This window comes from Xenopus tropicalis, chromosome 5 (assembly GCF_000004195.4).
Source record: "Xenopus tropicalis strain Nigerian chromosome 5, UCB_Xtro_10.0, whole genome shotgun sequence".
Classification (NCBI taxonomy): Eukaryota; Metazoa; Chordata; class Amphibia; order Anura; family Pipidae; genus Xenopus; species Xenopus tropicalis.
In genome coordinates this window covers 123,703,449-123,728,147 of record NC_030681.2, presented here as the reverse complement: position 1 = coordinate 123,728,147, position 24,699 = coordinate 123,703,449, and the positions used below count along the sequence as shown (strand labels likewise).

The following is a 24,699-nucleotide window of genomic DNA, read 5'->3' as shown; positions in this document are numbered from 1 at the left end:
ACAGTATGCAAACAGGTGCTTAGTGGGAAAGTATACAGGCGTGGGTATTTCCACATTCCTGCCTGTGATCAATTGAGTCTCCTTTTTCCTATGGTGCTTTGAGCCTTTGAAGACTGATATCAGACTAAAGGGCCATGAGTATGGATATGGGCTAGTGATAACTAAGCCTGAATCTGGTGAGTATGAATCTTCAGTCTCCACTGTGTGTTTGAAATACTCAGTGCACTGAGAAGCCTGCATACTAATGAGCTAATTATGTCCCTCAGCTGAATGCTGTCTGGGTTCTTGTGGGAGTTTCCATCCTGCTGACTACTCACTGCTATCTGGTAAGGTGTAAGTGCTTCTTTAGGGCACTTTGCTATTGATATCTTTAGTGTTTTTACTGTAAGCCTGAGTCCTCTGTGCAGACACAGCAGGTATGGGTGCTCATTTACACCAGGTGCTTCCCAAGACTGTTCTAGGAGTTTCACTGTTGTAGCAGTATGGTATCTCCTTTTCTTACAGGGAGTCTGCACCTTATAACCAACCTTTCTCCACGGTTCTGACTGGAGTTTGCATTTTGCCTACCAGCCAATTTTATCCTGTAAGGTGTTTGTGTGCTTCTAGGCCTCCTTGCTATTGCTGTTTCATATTGTTAGCCTTTCTTTGTGAGTCATGTCTACCATGCAGACTCTGCAGGTATTGGAGCTCATTATTACACTGGGTACATCCAGACTGGCTGGGAGTTGCACTGCTGTAGTAGTATGGTATCTCCTTTTCTCGCAGGGAGTCTGCACCTTATAACCAACCTTTCTCCACGGTTCTGACTGGAGTTTGCATTTTGCCTACAAGCCAATTTTATCCTGTAAGGTGTTTGTATGCTTCTAGGCCTCCTTGCTATTGCTGTTTCATATCGTTAGCCTTTCTATGTGAGTCTACCATGCAGACTCTGCAGGTATAGGAGCTCATTATTACACCAGGTGTGCCCAGACTGGCTGGGAGTTGCACTGCTGTAGCAGTATGGTGTCTCCTTTTCTCACAGGGAGTCTGCACCTTATAACCAGTCTTTCCCCAGGGTTCTGACTGGAGTTTGCCTTTTACCTACAACTCAGTGTTATCTTGTTAGGTGCTTGTATGCTTCTTGGGCTCCTTACTATTGCTATTTCATATATGTAGAATTCCTTGAGTCAAATCTACTGTGCAGACACAGCAGGTATAGCGGCTCTTATTTCATCAGGGGCTTCCTGGTTTAACTGGGGTTTCTGTTGTGGCAGTGTTTGTACCTTTTTCCTGCTTATATTATTTCTGGCAGGCCCTGGTTTGGTCTTTGGCTTAAAAGGCAGTTTTTTCCTACCAGTTATGAACAGAGTTGTAGTTCAACAACTCCTTTTTCTTTCTGGTGTGTTTACAGGTATTTATTTCTGTGTTTGCTAGCATGATAGGAGCCAACATTGGTAAATGTTTGATTGCTATATGTCCTTTGGTCAGCGTGGCCACTGATCTTGGTCCCTGTTAGCCAGTTTTTTTGCTATGTCTCTTGGCTTGCATGGCTGATGTTCCTTGTTTTGGACTTTGCCTTGTGTGCCTGTTGACCCTGGCCCTGATTATGGTTTTTGGCTTGCTTGGCCATTGGTTCTGTCTATGGCCTTTACCTCACTTGGCTGCAGTTCCTGCTTATGGCCTCTGGCTCATCTGTCTACTGCCTCTGACCCCTGGCATCAGACTTTTTGCTATAGCCTTGGCTTGCTTGGCTGCTGGTCCTTGTCATGGACTTTGCCTTGTGTGCCTGTTGGCCCTGATTATGGTCTTTGGCCTGCTTGGCTGTTGGTTCTGTCTATGGTCTTTACCTCACTTGGCTGCAGTTCCTGCTTATGGCCTCTGGCTCATCTGTCTACTGCCTCTGACCCCTGGCATCAGACTTTTTGCTATAGCCTTGGCTTGCTTGGCTGCTGGTCCTTGTCATGGACTTTGCCTTGTGTGCCTGTTGGCCCTGGTTATGGTCTTTGGCTTGCTTGGCTGTTGGTTCTGTTTATGGCTTTTGCCTCCCTTGGCTGCAGTTCCTGGTTATGGCCTTTGGCTTGCTTTGCTACTGCCTCTCACCCCTGGCAGCAGAATTTTTGCTATAGGCTTGCCTGCTGGTTCCTTGTTTTGGACTCTGGCTTGCTTGTCTGCTGGTCCTTGTTGGCTTGAGCGGCCACTGGTCCTTGGTTTGGTCGTTTTCTTTGCTTGGTCGCTGGCCCTGGTTCTGCCTTGACTCACTTGGCTCCTACCTCCGCTCTGGCTTTTAGCTCACTTGGCCGCTGGTTCTGGTTCTGCCTTCTTGTTTGCTTGGCCATTTTTCCCAGTTCTGTCCTTTTGGCTTACTCGGCAGTGGGATCTGATTTTGGCCTTTGGCTTGCTTGCCCATTGGTTCCAGTTTTGACCTTTGGCTCGCTTGGCCATTAGTTTTGGACTTCATCTTGCTTGTCCATTGGTTTTGGCCTTTGGCTCTGGTTTCAGCCTTTTGGCTCAGGTTTTGACCTTAGGCTTGATTGGCCTTTTGGCTCTGTTTTTGGCCTTGGTCTCCGGTTTGACCCTTAGCTTGCTTGGCCATTGGCTCCAGTTTTGGCCTTTTGGCTCACTTGCCCATTGGTTTTGGCCTTTTGGCTCACTTGCCCATTGGTTTTGGCCTTTTGGCTCTGTTTCTGGCCTTGGTCTCCGGTTTGACCCTTAGCTTGCTTGGCCATTGGCTCCAGTTTTGACCTTTTGGCTCGCTTGCCAATTGGTTTTGGCCTTTGGCTCGTGTGACCGTTGGCCTGGTTCTGGCCTTTGGCTTGCTTGGCCGTTGGCTCTGGTTCTGGCCTTTTGGCTTGCTTGGCTGTTGGCTCTGGCCTTTTGGCTTGCTTGGCTGTTGGCTCTGGCCTTTGGCTTGCTTGGCTGTTGGCTCTGGTTCTGGCCTTTGGCTTGCTTGGCCGTTGGCTCTGGTTCTGGCCTTTGGGTTGCTTGGCCGTTGGCTCTGGTTCTGGCCTTTGGCTTGCTTGGAGATTGACTTCAGTTTTGGCCTTTGGTCCTGGTTTGTGGCTCACTTGACCCCGGTTTTAGCCTTGGTTTGCTTGGCAACTAGCCCTGTTTTCTGTCCTTTGGCTCTCAGGGAGACTGGCCCTAGTTATGAACTTAGGCTCATAGGATGCTGGCAATTGTACATGAGGCTGCCAGTTTTGTTGTGGTTCTTGGCGCAGGTGGCTGCTGGCCTTGGCTTTAGTCCTTGGCGTATATGGATGCCAGTCATGCTGTGGTCCTTGGTGCAGGCATGTGGTTGTCTGCCTTTGATATGGTCTTTGGTTCATGTAATGGTGGGCCTTGGCGCTTGTGGCTGTCTACCTTAGCTGCTTTCTTGGCATGTGTGGGTGCTTGTTTTTCACCTTGTATTCCACTCCTTACTAGCAGTGGCTAGTTTGGGGACAGGTTTCTTTGCAGTTACAGTATCTGAACAGTGCATCAGTGGTTGCAGGTTTTAAGTTCTCTTGAGAGTCATGTATTGCAAGCACAGCGCTAGCTTATTGCTATTGCTTGTGTGCTAGCTGTCTTTCACTCTGGCATGTCCACCAGTGCTTTGCTTGGCATGTTCACCGGTCCTTTGTTGGCAGGGTGTTTGGTTTGTCCACTGGTTGTTTAGCATGCATAGTAGTGCACCAGTTGTTCCATGCATGATTTCCAGTTGATTCCAGTCATGTTAAGCTGGTTAGCTGATCTTCCATCTGCAGGTTGTGTACAGTTCCTAAACCTGGCCCTAACATTGCTGGTTAGGTAGCCTCTCAAAGTTGGTAGCTACAGTGAGTGGTAGGAAGTTGGGTTTCAGCCTGTCATGCTCTGTTACAGGCTGGAGTCCCTAGCTTGTTTGTGCCATTGGGGGCTTGATGGCTAGTGTGCCCTTTCACTGTTGGTCAGTTTCACTTGTACGTTGCTTCAGATCTGTGCTTGGATTATCTTTTGCTGGTTGTTGAGTTTGACGGCTGTCAACACCAATTTTAAGCTGATACCGGTGTGCTTTGGAGCTAGATGCTTGTGGATCACAATTTTTTTTTTTTTTCTAGGGCCCCAGGTTAGTGCTAAGGATCGGGGGCATAGAGGCAGCTCTAGTGGATAATGCATCAGAGTTTTGGTTAACTGGCCTGTTGTTGCTGGGCTGTTAACACCAGTGAGCTGCCCAGTGCCAGAGCTATGATTGTGACCGTTTTCTTCTTGTTGGCAGAGGATCCTCCAGAGCCGGGCTTGGATGTTTAGGGCAACCATAGTGTGGAAATCCCTCTGGTCCCTGAGAGGATTCTTGTAGCAGGGAATGGTCAGTTTTTTCTTGTGATGCTTGATTTTTGTTTTTAGTATCCATTGATATTATTATTCCCACCCCTTATTGTTTAGGGGCATGGCTTGGTAGATCCCATGCGTAATGACATGGAAGGGACGAAGAAGAAAATGAGAATTTCACTTACCTCATCGTAAATTCCATTTCTTCAAGTCCCGACATGTCAGTACAGGGTTTCCCATCCCAATTATTTGGTTCTTGTATTGCTTGGCAAATGTATAACAGTGGTGAGGAGGAAGTCACATGGTCTTATAGGTAAGGATTAATTTTGATTGTCTTTGGTATATAGGTCCTACCTCCTAGCTGGGGGGGGCAATACTGCCCATGCGTACTGACATGTCGGGACTTGAAGAAATGGAATTTACGATAAGAGGTAAGTGAAATTCTCATTTTCCATTTCTTAGTGTGCTGCTTTAGAGGACACAAATTTGCCCTTCACCCCCCAGGCCGACCCTGCTTTTCACTAGAGGTGTACAGAATCTAATCCATATAATTCGTGCCACCTGTGAGAATATCTAGTTCAGAGAAACCATATTTATTTTGATTTACTTTTGCAATCACAGCTTGCTACAGTATTGTACATGTATGTAAACATACGTGTCACATACACACATAGGGGGAATTCACAGCCTTGTTGGTAAAGAGAGTTGGACTGGGACACTGGGGAAAAAACCCGGTGGTCCCCGGTCCTGGTAGGCCCCGACGGCCCAGACCCGATCCCTGTTGGCTCTCCAACGGCCACCAGTGTCCCTCCCCTGACATTTTACTTATGCAGGGGCCCCACCAAACATCTCTAGAACCAGAAACCAAAGAAAGATTTTCCAGTTGTAAAAGGGACACCTGCCATTGACAACATCGACAGGTTTTAGCAATTGTTGCAGTTTTAACGCAAAATTAATCATTTTTTCTGCGACAAACAACCGGAACTGTAAAAATCAAGCTTTTGTAAATGCCTCATTTAATGTAGGCTGTTTCAAACCAATGCATGATGTGGTTTATAGGGATGTGGTTTTAAAGGGATGATCTGGCAACAGGAAACTCAGATTTTTACTCTTTTACTGATTCTCTGTTGTAAGATACACGTTAATGATATTGTATACTTGTTCCCAGGGCCAGGACTAGGGTTAGGCAGAGAAGGCACTTACCTAGGGCACAACCATTTTGGAGGGAGGATGCAATTAAAGAAGATGTTTATTTGGCTTTTGGTGCTGCTCAAAATGCTCATCTGATGTCCTTCATTTACTGCACCCTATGCATTCACCTGCCCCACAGGGTGCTGTCTCTGGCCTTGGTTTGGGCTCTGTGCATATAACAAAATGGAATGGGATATACATACTGGTGAGTGAGATATTAGAAATGTTGAGGTCTTGCCCTGTAAGTATTAATACTGTCATACTCGGAGCTGGGCCAACACAGTAGGGTGCCCAAGGCAATCCCCCAAGACTGGGTTATGTGGAGTACAACGGCTGTATATAACCACAACATCCCCCTCCACTCAGCAACTCTTTGCAACTCAAATCCCCTTCCCAACATCTTTCTTCTACCGGTCCCCGCTCATTTTTTATATCCTGCCCGATCGGCAACATCTGACCTATTCCCAGGGCACCAACCTCGCCACAACTGATGATCTGATGCGCAGGGCTGGAGTAAGAGGTGGCATAAGAGGTACATGCCTAGGGTGCTATTCTCCCCACCATCCCCTAAGCACGCACCTCTTCTGACTACCCATGGTGCTTGCCTGGGCATAGTGTTTCTAGCTAGCAGTAGGACTTTGTATTCTGTAGCAGTAACACATCCTCTTACTGATGATAAGCAAAGGTAAATTACCCTTTCCTTAATTTTTCCAAGTAGGGCCACCCACTGGGTGAAGTATCTGCGGTGTAACAAATAGTTCTGCACCCTTACTGTACCGTAGGAAAGCTCAGCAGTCCCTGTGCCCACAGGTTAGTGCTACACAGGCAGTGCACAAGACTATACTATATATTATATACTGTAGTAAAGCCCTAGGGACATTGTGATTTTCACATGCACACAGCAGAACACCCCACATTACCCAATACTGCGCCCACCACTCCAGGCAATTTCAACTCTATTCCCATTGCTGGCAAAAACGGAGCATTTTCAAGAGATTATTTTGTTATTAGCAAGCAAAAACACATGGAAAATGAACCATGGCAGGGCAATATTGCCAGTGGGTTACTTTACCATATCATATAGTCCATCAAGTTTATTTTCCACTAGGCATGCATCATATGTGCCATATGGTGGTCCCCTGGGCTAGGAATAAAAGTGGGCAGAGGAGGCACATAAAACACATAAGACACACAAGCTCACCTGCTTTGTGTATTTCTGGGCTCTATTTGAGTGTTTCAGCAATAATCTTCCTTACTTGCACTTAATCATATGCATGATGACATTGCACGCAAATGATTTGCAGCAGTCCATATTAACAAATACAGAAACACAGTGAGGGAAGGATGCACAAACTAAAAAAAAATGTCTGGTAGATTTAGTATTACAGTTCCCCCTCCCATAAGGGTTTTTCATATTCCTGCCACTGGGTGGCAGCCTTGCCCTACTTTGAGTGCAGCTAGCACTGGCTTCATATTGTTCCTGTCACACTGAGCTCCTTTGGGAAAAAATCGATAGTGTCACAATGTCACACCAAGTGATTGTGCCCTGCAGCAAAGTTATACCTGGGGTGAAATTACATGTTTTGCCAAGAGCCACACATATCTCCAGCCTTGGGGCAGTGATGTAAAACCTGTAGTCTTCAGTCGCTGTAAACTACAACTCCCAAATCCTCTAAAACACAAAATACATATGTTCTGTGTTTTTTCTCTAACACCATTTAATCAAAATGTTATTAATATCCAAAAATATGTGTAAAGAATGAACACAAATTATTATTGCAAAGGAGAAGGAATTGTTCAATTTTAAATGGGGCCTTGTGGCAGAGGAAGGCCCCAAGAAACAGGAGGCTGCGATTTTATGGGCCTTGGAGTGGGCGTGGTTTGAATGGATTGGGGGGATGTAACACGGTTTAAGGTGATGTAAAATCAGTAAAAAGTAAAATTGCTGTGAGTTTTCTTTTGCACACATCTGCCCTTTCCCTAAGTGAAATGATTGAGAGCATTGGGTGCCGATTTATTTTAAGAAAAATACATTGCTAAAGGTGATTCTCGTTTGATCAATCAAACCAGAATAATCTATGGTTATTATTATGGACCAGGGGAGCTTCTGTAATGATTGTCACATTTCACACCTAAGCTCACCTAGCCCATAATAATAGCCCTTCATGGCTGTTGCTAGCCTGTCTGGCCATATTAACTTTCTGTTTATCTAATGTAAGCTGAGCTGGGGACTTGCACATTGCCGGCTAAGGTTTCTAACTTGACACAATGTTGTGTGACATTCAGACGCTACACTATGGAGAGAATGCGCACAAGCCATGCTGGGTTTCCTGTTAGTGCTGGGTGACCTAAAAATGCATTTTGTGGGAAAAAAAAGATACATTTTATGGAAATAATCTAGCCCTAGTCAGGCAGTGCAGAGATCAGGCCTTGTTTAAATCACCATGTTTATTTTATGCCTAATTATCATTATAATGTCACTGCCCTATTGTCCCTTGTTTTCTGATTCCATTAATGGGCATATATAGAATGCTTACTTATTTATTAATGTGATAAACTCATGCAATTAAAAAATATCTTCAAATATCTTAAATTTTGAGTTTACAAACTCAGATAAAACTCGAAAACCAAAATATCTTGAAATGAAAATATGGCTTGACTTTGCCTAGGACAACTCCCATTGACTTCTATAGTTTTTAGATGGCAAATTTTTAAATTGAAGTTTTCAGGTTTTTTGCACTTAAATATCAGACATTTGAGTTTTTGAACCATAATTCAAATTCAAGCAAAAATAACTCATGAAAAAATATCGAACTCAAACATTGATGAATCTCCCCCTTCACGTTGTGCACAAACTTCAATATTGCTGTGTTATTATATGTCACATTGATGAATATAAGTTATCCACCAGCACCATACAGTGGCCCATATAAGCTGCCAGGTCAGTGTGGGTGGGTGGATAAACTCCAAGGTGCTTAGTGTAACTATACAGAAGCAATAAATACAAAATACAATACCTTTAACCCTTTGGGCGCCAAGCAGGTAGCTCCTATGAAATGTGGGGGTACATAATGGGGCAAAATGCAAGCTTTGTGATGATTTTCAGAAATGTTATAAAAACCGTTCTGTTTAGCATAGCTTTGTAGTTTGGTAGTTTGCAGTAGAAAGATGTATTTACCCATTTTTGTTTTGTCAGAATGTGTACTTTCAGAAAATGTATGGTTTTCTAGGGTTTCTGTACTGTTAGGGGTTCTTATGGCACATAATACACATACCGGGTGCAAAAACTGCACGAGCCGGAGCGTCATTCGTGAAAACTCATATGCACTATTTTCATTTGGGTGCCCCTGTACTCCGCATAGTTTAGTAAATCTATGCATATAGGGCATCAAACTGTTCAGTAGACCTTAGGTGTTCCTAGTTGGGGTGATTTTCCTTTTGTAGGCAAGAAATTGTGTGAGATAAATGCGGCAAATTGCAACATTTTTAGGCGATTTTCTGAAATGTCATAGAAACCACTAGCTTTAGGAAAGCTTTGCAGATTCTACACAAAAGTATCAAAGGACTCTTTACCCATGTTGGATTTGTCTGAACGTGTACTTTCCAAAAATATATGGTTTTCAGGGGTTACCCTACATTTCTGCAGTTTCTATCCCACATAAAAACTGCCATGTGTTTATGAATTAGGTAAAGGTAAGCCATGAAATTAGTGTGCACTAGGTATATTTTGGGGTCTCTAAGTGCCATGTGCTTTGATAAACCTATGTACAATGGGCATCAAACTGTTCAGTAGACCTCTGGGGTTCATATTTAGGGTGATTTATCTTGGTACCTGATCACCTATAGAAAATAAGATGCTGCATATTGGAAGTTTTGAGGTGATTTTTGGAAATGTCATAAAATTGGCAAACTTAGGAAACCTTTGCAACTTGGTACTTTTGAGTAGAAATACATGGGTACCCATTTTAGAGTTCGGGGAATGTGTACTTTCCAAAAATATATGGCTTTCTGGGGTGAGCGTACTTTTTTTGTAGTGTTGTCCCACACAAAATGATGTAAATGTGTTGATTTTGCAGAAGCTGAAATGACAGAAATGACGGATCATATGGGGTATGTTCATATTGGGGCCCCTACATGCCACATACTTAGGTAAACCTAAACATATTGGGCATCATACTGTTCAGTGGACCCCTGGCGTTCAAGTTCAGGGTGTTTTATCTTGGTACCTAATGATACATGGGAGATTAGATGCTGCAAACTGGAAGCTTTGAGAGGATTTTTGGAAATATTATCAAAATTGGCAACTTTAGGAAAGCTTTGCGACTTGGTACTTTGGAGTAGAAAGACATGGGTACCCATTTTAGATTCGGGGGAATGTGTACTTTCCAAAAATATATGGCTTTCTGGGGTGAGCATACTTTTTTGTAGCATTATCCCACATATAATGATGTAAATGTGTTGATTTTGCAGAAGCTGAAATGACAGAAATGATAGATCATATGGGGGTATGTTCACATTGGGGCCCCTACATGCCACATACTTAAGTAAACCTATACATATTGGGCATCAAACTGTTCAGTGGACCCCTGGCGTTCATATTTAGGGTGTTTTATTTGGTTACTTTATGACCTGTAGGAGATAAGATACTATAGACTGGAAGCTTTGAAGCGATTTTTAAAAAAAATCACAAGTTTTGATAAAAACCAATAACTTTAGGAAAGCATTGCGACTTGATAGTTTGGAGTAGACAGACAGTTGTGCCTATTCTGGATTCCCCAGAATCTGTTCTTTCCAAAAATGTACAATTTTTATGGGATAAACCTTCTGTTAGTGGAATTTTTGTCCTTGAAATCTAAAGTATGCAGCTTTCTGGAGCAGTGCTTTGGAAATTTGGTAATGTACTGCTGGGAGTTTTTGACCTACACAAGTGAGAAATCTCCATAAAACTATATATATTTGGTATTGGCACGTTTAGGAGACATGGGACTTTCCAAATCAGGTGTATTTTAGTGCATAAAATAATTTTTGTTTCTGGTGTATGTGTTTATATTATGGAAAATATTTTTTTTTACAAATTTTTTAGACATTTAGAAGCCTATATCTTTTTACAGAATTGGAATTACACAAAAATTCCACCATATTTTGAAAGCTTAGGATGTCCCGAAAAAAACGATATATAGTTTTCCTGGGTAAACTAAAAGTCCCCCCGAGGAAAGGCCCCTAAAGTCAAACAGTGCAAAATGTTCAAAAACTGTCTGGCAGTAGAAGTTCCACTTTGTTCAAAACGGCTGGCAGTGAAAGGGTTAAAGAACTGCCTCAATAAATGCAACATTTGTATCCATTGTATTAAGATCAATATCCAACAGTGCTTAGTGATATCATCAGATATAATCGGTGCTTAGTGATGTCATTTCTGTCACATGATTTACTGACGCTTTGCTGGATTAATTGCCAGATCTAAGCTACTGAATCAAGCTCACCAACGGGCAGCCAAAAATTAGCCATATGCCAATTGGGCAGGTTTGAAAATCCATCGGCACATTGATGTGGGCCATGTCCTTTGGGTCTTTGTAGACCCCAATGGATAATCTGATCATTGGCCCTAGGGAAACAATCATTAGCCCTGTTATAATGGGTTACACATGTCAAATAGGAACACTTACTGGATCTGGCAGCACAGACTTTATTTGATGAGCCATAAACTGCTGCTCACCTTCTGCAACTGCCAACAAGTGTGGCCAAACACGGTCGGCAATTTCTCTGCCAATGTAGGGGGCCCTACGACGGGCCTCCCAGGTAATTTCTGGCTGAGAATCTCACAGATATTGATCGGACAAGTTTAAATAGTCCTTGTCCCAATCCACATGACCATTGTGGTTATCCAATCATTTGTTACATAGTTAAGGTAGGTTAAAAAAAAAAGGGAAAAAATGGAGAGTGCACACCCAGCCACATTATTATGAGGTGCTTTCCCCAGGGATGCCACCCATACAGAGTCTCCTAAATTTTAGACAAAGTTTATGAAGGAAAGAACTCATGATAACTCATCATAATAGTCATTACACAGAAGCCCATGGGGTCACTGACCCTGGCAGCCAAAAAACTATTGCTATGTGTGGCTACAGTCTTATTCTTATTGCTACTTTTTACAACTTATTTTTCTGTTCAGGCCCTCTCCTATTAATATACCAGTCCCTCATTCAAACCAGTCACTGGTTGCTAAGGTGATTTGGGCCTTAGCAACCATATAGCTGCTGAACAAAAACGGAAATAATTAAAAAACTACATGTACATTATACTAAAAGTTAATCCAAAGGTGAACAACACCTTGGAGGTTCTTGTATACTATGCATCTTACTATAGTCATTATAAGCTGCTTCCACAACTTCCCCATGGCAGAAGGGGAGGTTTGACTGCTGTTGTGCTCAGGAAGAAAACTGCGGAGGCTTGAACAACCTTTCTCTAGGAGTTTTCCATGCAGATGTATGGTAAATCATTTTCTCTGGTGGAATAATTAAACACACACCACAGGGTTATTTTAATTTCAAGCTAATTAACATACCATTATGTTATTATGTATAATGAAACCAGGCCCCCACAGGAAACCCAAGCAAACATGGGTAGTACACACAAACTTCATACAGATAATATCCCATTCACCATCCTAACCATAACCTACTGCTGTAGGGCAGGAATGCTAACTAATGTGTCAACTTACTGTTGTCAAATTATAGTAGTAGTATTATCATCCCAATAATAAGTCAATAAATGATTGAGTTACTAGTCCTCATTGGATCTTAGAATGGATAAATGTCTTGTGAGACACAAGGCTACAGGATTTGCAACCCTAGGGTTAGGCAACTGGTGTCTCTCCTACAACTCCCTGTCGGTAAGATTCTGTTAATTCCAGGCACAACTGAAGGGTTTCTCCAATATCCATGATAAGCAGTCACAAAAGAGTTAAGATCATTACTCCCAGTTTGCCAATTATTTGCTTGTTGCTTAATCCCTGAATGATGGTCACAAGATTACAGAGTATTATCACAAAACAGTAGGACATACCAACATGCTACTGGCGAAGTTATCACCCTCCTGATGTAATTAAAGGAATGCCTAGGGATAGTATTTAAGCAGAGATGGAACAAACACACAAACACACATATATATATATATATATATATATATATATATATATATATATATATATATGGCATATTATAGAGAAGGCTCAAGAGTAGCTTAGATCCATGTTAAAGAAACCCATAGATATCATTCAAAAGTGCTGCAGGGAAATGTAAACTCTCCCTCTTTTTTTGAAAGGCTGAATGACTCAGGGTTATATGTGAGGTGACAACCAAAAGGACAAGCCCTGGTGCAGATTCTTCAGAGAAACACTTAAATGCACTTTGCATGCTTGAAATGTAATAACTGCCATTCTGTAATTAAAGAGTAGGAATTCTTGTGTTCTAGCAAAGATACTTAATGTTCTCATTAAGGTTTTTTTTCCACATGGAATATGAAATCATACATTTAAATGCCTTGTGGCCTCATACAAGTAGGTTTAACAATTAAATCCAAAGCATTTTAGAAATCAAGGGTCATTTACAGAATTTACATTCCTGGAAATCAAGGAGAAGATGCTCCAACTCTTAAACTACAGATTGAGAGCAAAAATGAGAGGCTGCTGTTATTCTGATGGGTACTTGAGCAGGTAAGGCTTCCCAGATGATAACAGAACAAATTAATATTGAAGTGGAAAGGAAAATTATTTAAGTGAATTTAACTTTTACTTGCTTTCCATTACCTAAAGAAATAAACTGTAAAACTAAACTGCTGTTTCCGTTTGTTTTCCAAGAAGTCCATGGACCAAACTTAATTACACAGTCAAGTTTTCACTAATGAGAATCCTACATCAGAAGTCTTGCATTTACATTATATAGACACAAATATGTAGACACCTGCACATTCTAAAACCAAGGAGATATATATATATATATAAATATAATGCTCCCCTCTGTGCTGCCAAAATAGCCTTTAACTTTTACTGTTCTAGGAAGGCTTTCCACCAGATGTTGGTGGGATTTGCATCCTTTCATACATTCAGTATATAATTGGGTACTAATATTGAGGACCAGGCCTAGCACTTATTGGTTTTCCCATTTCCACCCAGAGTTAGTTGGGTTGATGTTAGGGATCTAAACAGGCCAGTCAAGTTTTTTTACTCCCATCTCTGCAAACCCCTTCTGCATGGAACTAACTTTATTCATGGGGTTATAATTCTGCTGAAACAGGAAAAGACCTTTTCAAACAGTTAATGCAAAGTAGAAAGCACAAAATTGTAAAGAATATCTTTGTACAACATAAGGATCCTTGTGTGAGCAATGATGACTGTGGTTAAATAGATAATTCCCATAAGAAAAAGGTGTCTCCAGTTTTGTCCATATACTGTTGGCCATACAGAGATATAGATGCAATTTTTGTCACCACCACATTAAAGTTCACTGGCAAATGAGGAGAAAGGACACGGATTCTTTGGGACAGGGGCCTCAATTGTGTATTGAAACATTTAGCACTTAAGCATAGATGTATTTATTTTCAAATATATATATATATATATATATACATGGGCGTCCACAGAAGGGGGCAAGAGGGGGCACTTGCCCCCCCCCTGGAAAAGTAGCAAAAAAAACAAAAACCTTACTCCGTTTCTGCACTTTCCCCTCAAGCCCGTTTTTGCTGTGCTCCGATTGGATCTTTCTTCTTGTGGATTCACCAATCAGAGCACAGCTTCCTTGACAGACAGTAAAATTGACCAATCAGAGCACAGATGCACACAGGGATCGGGAGATTTTGCAAACTGGAAACAGAAATAAAGACTGAAAAGATGAATCTGCAGCTGTAACTTTACCTAAGAACCAACTCTCAACTTTTGCTGCAGTTTTCATCCCACAGGTACTATACACAGGTACTATACACAGGTACTATACACAGGCACTATACACAGGTACTATACCCAGGTACTATACACAGGCACTATACACAGGTACTATACACAGGCACTATACAGTTCTAAAGAATCACTAGCTGACATTAAATTGTTCAATTTATAATCTATCCCCTACCCTAACACATGGAGGGTAAGTTAACTCTTTCCCTCTGAAAAAGCTCATTGTGAGTTTATAAATGTGTTGTTGTTTTTTGCACTTACTATTTTTTTTTTTTTTTTTTGTCATTGTTTTGTTCATTTATAGTAAGTTACAGTGGGGCCAATGCTGTGTATCAGTGCCAGTGTTATAGTGCCAGGGCCTGAATATCTGCCATCTGTACCCACTGCTCCTCATGGCATATAATGTGCTGGGTTTGTAAATACGGACTGCATCTCACTGTATATAATGGGGAGTCAGTACCCACTGCCTTTCTTGCTATAAAACTAACATAAACACATCTAAAGGGGTGGTTCACTTTTAAGTTAACCTTTAGTATGTTATAAAATGGCCTATTCCTAGCAACTTTGCAATTGGTCTTCCTAATTAATTTTTTTGAATAATTTGCCTTTCTCTTCTGCCTCTATACAGATTTCAAATGGGGGCCAAAAAATATTGTATTATTATTATAATTTTGTATTACTTATTTTTCCAAGTAGGCCCCTTAACTATTCATATTCCCATCTCTTGTTTAAATCACTACCTGGTTGCTAGGGTAAATAAGACCCTAGCAACCAGATAGCTGCTGAAATACCAAATGGAGAGCTGCTGAACAAAAAGCTAAATAACTGAAAAATGTGAATTCGAATGCGAACTACCCCTTTAAGCTAACTGATCCCAAACACAAATGTTTGCAGATCCCCTAACAGAAGTGCGCGTATGAATACTTTTACTACTAATACTAAACATTTTAGGGTAAAAAAAAAAAGCACCCCCACCCGCACTTTTGTACAGTATCCCTGGGAGTCAGTGGGAACGGCAAGAGGTAGTTGGGAGGTTAACTTTTTACGTCAGCAGTGAATCCACTAAGTGTCACATTAGCTGTAGGTCAGTCTGTGTATGGGCCATATTTAGCCTCCCCTAGTATCATCCTGCAAAAAAAAAAAAAAAATATATATATATATTTATCTGTTGCAGGATGATGCTAGCTTACTTGCCCCCCCTTGGAAAATTTTCTGCGGACGCCCATGTATATATATATATATATAAACAAGCAGAGTACCGCACACAAAGGGACTTTATGAAAACAAAAAAGGTTTATTGGAAAAATCCGACGTTTCGAGCACCAAACTGTGCTCTTCCTCAGGGACAAACCAAAAGACAAAATGCATGCATAACCCCTTAAATACCCTAAAGTGAAAAAATGGCGCCAAACAGTGCAGGTCATCACCATAGTAACCCATGTAAACAAATAACATGAGTTGTAGATTGCAAGTGTGAAAACAAACAGGCATCGAAACGTCGGATTTTTCCAATAAACCTTTTTTGTTTTCATAAAGTCCCTTTGTGTGCGGTACTCTGCTTGTTTATTGAATTATTTGACCAGCACCGAAGGCAGTTGTTTTTTGCTCAGAGGGTGTGCTCCTCTCTGTTCTTGTATGTGTGTATATATATATATATATATATATATATATATATATAATTCTCATTGGAGTATACTTTTGCACAGTGTCAGACTGGCCTACCAGGATACCAGGAAAACACCCAGTGGGACCAGGTGCAAGTGGGCCCTCTTGCTTCTAACTATTTAGCCTATTTCATGGTCATTCCCTGTTTCTGTATGGGAACAAGGAAGCTTGATAGATGGAAGAATAGAGTATAGTATGTAGAAAAAAGAGAACAGGATAATAAAGAATTTGAGGGAGGAGAGAAGGAATTAAAGTGTTGAAAGTGGGCCCCCACCATCTCACTCCAACACTGCTTTTGCATTCAGTGGGTCTGTCATTCTGGAGAGCTGGATACATCTTTTGCTAAGAGATATTTCTTTAATAATACAACCCTGATGTTGTTGGAGTACAGCTCCCAGCCCATATTCATATGATGGGGTATGCTGGAAAACATTTGAGTAACATATTTGTGGAGTGTTTAACTATGACATTAACCTGAAAGCCCTGAGCCTTAGGTAGATGTATAGTCATTGACTAAAGATGAGCTAGGCCAAGAGTCATGGCTTTGGTGGACTGTTCAGCAGAGTTCCACTACACGCAGGGTCCAGTCTCTATAAGACACACATGGGGGACTTTGCTTAATACCGTAGGTTTCTGTTCTTCCCCTGAGTGGCACGTGAGAGAGGGAGACTTGTTTCATCACAAGCAGAGATATTATTAGCCTCTTGGAAAGGAAACAGCTGATCTATTTTCATCTAATGCAGTAAATGGAAATGGAAATAGGTGCACTTATGCTGTTACACGGATAGTGATAATGCAAAGATCTTATTCTTGCTCTGTCATGTCATTACAGTGGGCTTTTAAGAAAGAAAAATGGACCCAAACATCTATTTAACCAGGGAAGTGCTTATCTAATCACATCACAATGCAAGTGCAGTGTGCAATTTCAGATGCAAATTTCCATGTTTTTTTTTTTTACCCATAATACAGCCTTTTCCCATAATTCCAGTGTAATTGCAGCCATGCTCCTAGTTGCTTCCGATTCACTAAGCACAAGTTTAATGTACCTATTGGCACAACCCCTATGGGGACTTGGATCTATAGGCAGGTCCAGGTTGGTGGTTGCTCCAGGTTTGCCAGTATCAATAGGCACAGTTGTGCACCATTCATCAAAAGAGTGCAGGAGCATGTTTGGACAAAAGTACCTAAATATATTCTCCTTTGGTCTTTGGGTACGCTCTGCCCCTACACTAGATGGAAGCCCCAGCCTTTCTGTAATGAGCCAGGCTTCATTCTGACTTTCATAATGTAGTATAATGATGGATAGGAGGGCATTACAACCTCTTTGTGTCAGTCAAGGTGACAGCATTACACAATTACAAATGTTGATATTTACACAACCCAAACAGCACACGGCATGAGGCTGGAATTTCAACAGCTCTTTGCTATGGATTTCTTTGCCTCTTCCACAAGGCTAGAAATACATTGGAAACGTGAGGCCTAATCAGAGCCTCATTAGAAATTCCATGTCAAGCAAGGCTGTCTGGCCCTGTCACGCAAGATCAGGATTCCTGATGAAAAGCGAAGTTCATTTCCAAGTGAGTGGCACTAGAATTTTAGATTTTGGTTTCAGTGAAGGCCATTTGCACAGATGTGTGTTTTTGTTCCTCAGTGGCTCTGCCAGGAAGAACACAATGATTGAGCGGCTTTATGAAAGATGTCTTTCAATGAGCTATTCACAGATTTACCCTGGCAGCTGGAACGTGAAATGTGAGAAAGTTTCCATTGAATATTATGGTTGTATGAGCGGTGTAGATTTGCTGAACAGTATTTGACCTCTCCCTGATGACAGATAGCCATTGAGATGACAACTACTGTTGCAGATATGGTTTATTTCCATTGTGGAAAACATCTCTTTTATTTCCCCCGTTTGATGAGAATCTGCAGCAGGTGGAATAAAGAAGGCAATATAATTGTGGCATCAGGCAGGAAACAAACTGATTGCACTTATGATAAAGGTCTTGGTAAATGCACCCAAATAACTTCACTGTGACTGCTGTAGGTCTTGAAAACCCTTGGAAACTAGATTCCTCTGGCTTTGGCTGCCAGTGCTTTGAAATACTTTGTAAAAGTGGTTTTCTAAGCTAACAAGGACATTCATTGTTGGGTTGTGTCTGGTTTCTTTGTTAGATCCAATCTCAGCAAGCAAGGGCACATAGATTCTTCCAAGAAATCAAACAAATGAGCACTTTTGCAATGTGTTTTTGGTTTCACTATCTGTTGCTGGTGCAATATTACTCATGGAGTGTGGAAGTCTAGGGGTAAATCCAATTTTAAGTGGTTTCTTCAATAAGGAGTCCTTCTACATATTCATTGCTGTGTCCAACATTATTTTTGTGGAGTCTAGATCAGGGATCCCCAAACTTTTTTACTTGTGAGCCACACTCAGATGTAAAAAGTGTTGGTGAGCCAGACAAGCATAAAAAAAGGTTCTCTGGGGGTGCCATAATAAGGACTGTGGTTGACTATTTGGTAGCCTCATTTGGAATGCTGGCACATAGGAGAATTGGCTTGGAGTAAAACTATGTCTCTGGGATTCCAAATGGGCACCAACTTTGAGGCCACTGGGAGCAACATCAAAAGGGGCAGTGAGCAACAGATTTCTCACAAGCCACTGGTTGGGGATCACTGGTCTAGAGACAGAGCCACTTAAGCTGGCCATACACGTGGCGATCTCACGATGTTTCGTACGACCGTCGGTCGCACGAAACATCGTCAGATCCGCCACACACCATTCAGGGCTGAATCGGCAGGTAAGGAGGTAGAAACAATAGGATTTCTACCTCCTTCTGCCGATTCAGCTCTGAAGGGAGAATTTTGGTCAGGCGCCTTCTATGGCGCCCGATCAAAATTTTCTAACTTGGCCGATCGGCGAGCCGACCGATTTCAGCAGCTTCCTGCGATATCGGTCGGCTCGCTGACATGCCATACACGCACCGATTATCGTACGAAACGAGGTTTCGTACGATAATATCGGTGCGTGTATGGCCACCTTTAATTTGGGCTTAGCATGGGTCTCAGAAGCACCCGACATATAATGGTTATGGCAGCGATTTGGCAATGAGATAATCTCTCACGTAAGTAAGAATATCAGGTAGATCATGATCCACAATAAGTGGTTCAGGAGCACCGTGTTGAAAGTAGGGGCTTCTTTTTGTATTGCTGGCTTGGAGGCACATTTTGGAATTATAAAAACTGCCAAGCAGAACCTCCTGCAAGGTGACAGTCAGTTTGGTGATAACAAACAGCAAATTATTGCCCTCATTTACATGCTACATTTGAATGTGGCTTATTGGCAAATAAGGTTGGGGACCCCTGAGATAAATGTGGATTTGTTCTAAATGAAAATGATGAGCGCCTGAGCCAAACAAACTCTCGGCACAAAAACTTAGTTCAGTGAACAGCATATGCAGCAGAGCGAGTTCCCAGTAAAAAGCCCCCTGTTTCTTCTGTGCTGCTCTCATTAGCACCATTGTGCCAGGGTCAGAAAGTAGCTCCACAAACCTAAATGTGAAAAATCATATTACATGCAAAAATACTCAGAGGATCACTTTGAGTAAATCTACTTTAATTTCTTCGGTAGGTTATATGGTAGCGATGGCAACTTGGTTAACGACTTACAATTACATTTCTAATTTTTATTGTAGGAGTTTCCCGCACATATTTCCATGATGTGTAAAAAAACAGCAGGAATGGAGCAGTTCAAGGAAAATTCAATGAAAACCTTAAAAATATACCCTTCAGTATTGCATCATGCTGGCTCATAAAAACAAAACAAATATTTTAGCCTCGGCAGGATTTTAATTACAGCCATTGTGGGTGAGGGATTATGACTCAACTTAGTGACTTACAGGGGACTTGGTTAAGAGCCTCAGATATTTTTAGAAGGTAAAACACAAGTCCAAGACAGTCTTGCAAATGTTAAACATGATTTATTTTATCCATACATCAAGCAAATCTTGGTTCTCCATTGTACCCTTTAAAACTCCACAAGGGATTGATTTCAGGAGCCTGCTGAACTCTCTGAATACCAACTATCTACTTGGCCATTTTAATTAGATTTCATTCTACTGAGACAGCTTTAAACAAAGTCACCAGTGGCTTTTATCTTACAAAGCTTGGAAGAAACTCTCATACTCATGGACTATACTATAGCAGGTGATACCTGTGTCCGCCTATAGAACCTCTAACTACTTATCACTGCTCTGCACTGTTTGTTTGTCCTTCTTTCACTCAAGTTAAACTTTCAGCATTGCTTTTTCTATTAGATTCTCTTTGCAATGTACTGAATATATCTTTTAGAGCAAATGGCCAAAGGGCTTAATCAATGCCTTAGCTTTCCCACATTGCCCCACATCTTGCCTAGCAGGTGGCAATTCCAAGGCACAAAGTGGAATATTGTCAAAAGGCTAGGTACAAATTAGCAACAATTAGAGGGCTGTAGGCTGGGCAATGATGTTAATTTATTTATTGGAAATATCTTTTCAGCAAAACAGTTAACCTGAAGATGTACAAAGTTGTCGCATCTTGCAAAGACTCATAGTGTAGAGCTGGTAGTGTAGTCAATCAGACAGGTTAGAAAATTTTGGTTGGATAAGCATAAAATCTGCGCATGTATTATGTATTGTGATATCCTTGGGGGACCTACAATGGAAGTAACTTTTGTACAATTGGTGTCTGCCAACTATCTCATGTTCAGAACATCCTCAGATTAAGGACTTTATCCTACAATTTCAGTCTGAATGTTAGTTTCACATCGTTGCATTTAAATGTACGACCAATATCCAAACATTTGTCGGTACAAAACTATAATCTGATGTGAATGTCTGACGTGTATGGCCACCTTAGGCCATAGATGCTGAGTACTGTTATGATGAAAATGACACCAGGCTTATCTTGCAAATTGCCAGAACATTTTACACGACTCAAGGTTCCGCATTATAAAATTAGAAATATTGCTTGCTATCACAACTGCAACTTCATTCCTTAGGCTGGGCATGCTTGAACGTGTGTGGCTGGAGATTAGTTTGCACCAATGCAACAAGCAAAGAAGGAAAAACAGAGTTTTCATTTGAATTCAAATACTTTGCTCTGCATGAGACAGGAAAAATGTAAATGAAGCTGCCCTGGATCAGACTAATACAAGTCATACAAACACAGTTTTTCTCCTAGGTAGGGTTCAGACACAATGAAGAGACAACAATATATGAATGCATTTGAGAAGTTTTTCCTATAAGTCTGACAATTTTTATGATTTACAAATAGTTTTTTTTATTTCTTGCGTGGCCATGGCCTGCTTGAGAAAAGGAGACACTGGATATATATTGTGAAATATCCAGCCAGGGGACAGAATCCTTTTTATATAGTAACAATGGGTGACACTTGCGGAGGAGCCCTGTGTTGTGATTTAGTAAATGGCCCCCAAACTGGCAAATTAATCCTCTGCATTAAGAACCCCGAATCACCTTTGTGAGTGGTACCTACCTCTCTGTTTCTTCCTGTTTTGTTACAAAGTATACACAACCTATTGGTATAATAGTATAATTTCTGTGCAGATTTTCACACAAATAAACACAATCAAACTATTCTTGTGCTTTTCCATGTGCTTTTCAGTGCTTTTCCATGTGCTTTGGAGTGTTTGTCAGCCTGCTTATGTTTGTACTGCACTCATGCTAATGATATTGCTATGGTCTGAAGTATATGCAAACATCTGCCCTGCTCAATTTTTTTTTATTGCATGAATAGGAAACCCTCCATGAAGCTGGAAAATAACCTTCATAATCCAAGCCAATTCCTTTAGAAGAGTTTGCTGCTCCCCATAACAATACCTTAATGCGCTGAATGCTGTACATGTAAGAATAGAACCTCTTAGCGTCCCAATTCTTGTTGTTTTAATAAACTTGATGCAGGTTCCCTTGTACCTAAAGTAAACAGAGTGAGGGCGGTATGACTGATGATTTGGGAAATTAAGAAACAGCTCTAAAGCAGACAATGGATACTAAAAAACGGTCATCTATAAAACACAGTGAAGGCCAAAAGCAGTGCCGGGCCAAGCCGAACGGGCGCCCTAGGCAACCTGGTCGGCTTGGCCCACCCCAACCTGCCTGGTGCCCCCCACAGTTGCACCCTTGGCAGGTGCCTCTTCTGCCTACCCCTAGTTCCGGCCCTGGCCAAAAGTGATCCTATTAAGGCCCTCCTTTCCACTTCCCCCATATACAAGTTGGCTACAATGGGAGATGCTGGTAAAGGGGTTGTTCACCTTTGCGTTAACTTTAAACATGATGTAGGGAGTGCTGTTCTAAGACAATCTGCAATTGATCTTAATTTTTTATTATTTGTACTTTTTAAGTTATTTTATTTTTTTTCTGCAGCTCTTAAGTTTGGAGTTTCAGCAGCTATCTGGTTGCTAGGGTTCAAATTACCCTAGCAACCAGAGCGTGGTTTAAATGAGAGACTGGAAAATGAATAGGAAAGGGCCTAAATAGAAAGATGACTTATAAAAAGTAACAATAACTATAAATGTGTAGCCTCACAGAGCGATAGCTTTTTGTCTGCTGAGGTCAGTGACCCCCATTAGAAAACTGTAAAGAGTCTGAAGAAAAAGGCAAGTTATTCAAAAACTATGAAAAATAAATAATGAAGACCAGTTGAAAAGTTGCTTAGAATTGGCAGTTCTATAACATACTTAAAGGTGACCAACCCCTTTAATAGAAAACATATTTAAGCAGATGTTTACCTCTAGCACCTTTTGTTTCAAAATGTTGAGTAAAGGAACCTCTCAGTTATATTGATGATATATTTTGCTAGTTTCCCTTAGAAGCCTGCTCTTATGTGAAGATCTAATAGTCAGTATTAAGCCATTGATTACTGAAAATCGCTAAACCCCATTAGCATGGCTTAGCAACAAACTCACACTGGGCTTCTGTGCAAATATCCCATAGCATGGCAACACAAGTGACAGCAGACCTCAATATGCATTGTGGAAATTATAACGTTATAGTACATCTATGGGGTGATATGGACAGTTGTGCAAGATGAGACAGTAAAACTAGTGATGAGCGAATTTTTTCACCAGGCATGGATTCACAGCGAATTTCCGCATTTTGCTATTAGCGAATTGTTTTGCGAAACTTCCATGAAAATTCAGTGGAAAAATTCAGCGTAAAAAAAAAAAGTTGCGGTCGTATCAAAAAAGGCATGGGTGACAAAAATAAGATGTGGGCGACAAAAAAGTTGTGCAAAAAATGTATTATGTATAATTTTGCGAATTTTATGGCAAAGCGAAACGTGACAGATTCACTCATCACTAAGTATATCCTGTAGAGAAGCTGAGAGGAGCTAAGCAAGCCATGAATTTCCATTCCTTTATACAAAAGAACATCAATGAAGTCATAGGGAGTCTTCTTGCCTATACATTGTATGTGTATTATTATTATTATTTGCATGGCTTGTGCTCTCATATAATTAGTTATTAATATTTGCACATTATAAAGATTTGCAGCCTATTTTACACTGTACAACTTTTGTTTTTATTGAAGTCGAATGGAAAGTAATGAGGCCAGTATATGTTCTGTTTCAGGGGACTTGGAAGAGATGCCGCATTCCTGTTTCTTTTTGTTGAATACACTGGAAAAATGCCAGTTCGGTGCAATTATCTTGAAAATAATAGAAAACCAACACACATATTTGATTTCATTAAACCTCAGGCATTTTGGAGCTCTTGCTAAAGTGGCAATTTACAAATATGTGAGAGAAAAATGAAGAACTGAAAGAACCACAATCTTAGTATAAAAGAATTAATACTTTTTTTAATGTTGCCCTTTTACTCATATAAAATAAATATGGCTGACTCTGTACTGTAGTACACAGGGCACTTTTTTTTTAAAGGGGAACTCCAAACCAAAGTTTGTTAAAGAGCCCCACACAGCACAGAAACCCCTGATATACCCTAATATCTCTGTAATTTGTCCCTTCAAAGGGTATGAATAAATACCATTTTTATGCTAAAATCCAGCTGCAAAACAGTTTTCTTTTTACATCATTTTATATCCTGGCAGGGGAGGAGAGACTAAAACATTGATGTTACAAATTTGAATAACTTCTCCACAGCTTACAGACAGCATGCAGGAACTACAAAACCCACAATGCATTGCACTGTGATGTTGCTTCCCTTATTGACATCATGTGTGCAGGGAATTGTGGGATTGGGGGGAGGCAGGCTGGGTCTACTATCAATTGCTTTGAAACCACCCTGGGCAGTCAACTACTGCTGTACTCACCATATTTGAAGCTCCACATGTGACATTATTGAGCCTTTGCAAAATTCTCATCATGACAGATGAACCATATTTGGATTTGGTCTTAAAGGGGTCCTCTACTCAAAAAGATACCTTGCAGTATACAGTCATTAAGCAATTTCAATTGTTTTAAAGTTATTTGCAAATGTGTTTGCTATTAAAATAAGTAAGTGTCTCGCTGTTTATAATTTCTACAAGGCCTTAAAAGTGGCACTAGCTGATGCACATAGGGATTTAGCAACATACATACAGCTTACTTCAAGGGGATGTTCACCTTCAGACAATAGTATGAATTAA

At 41.0% G+C, this 24,699-nt stretch overlaps 1 long non-coding RNA gene across 1 annotated transcript; it reads left to right on the top strand.

Annotated features, from left to right (window-relative positions):
* Positions 1-4,652: 4,652 nt before the first annotated feature.
* On the top strand, positions 4,653-24,083 carry LOC105948572. Its single transcript, XR_001172009.3, has 2 exons — positions 4,653-4,694; positions 23,685-24,083. It is a non-coding gene; the product is annotated as an uncharacterized LOC105948572 (long non-coding RNA).
* Positions 24,084-24,699: the final 616 nt, after the last annotated feature.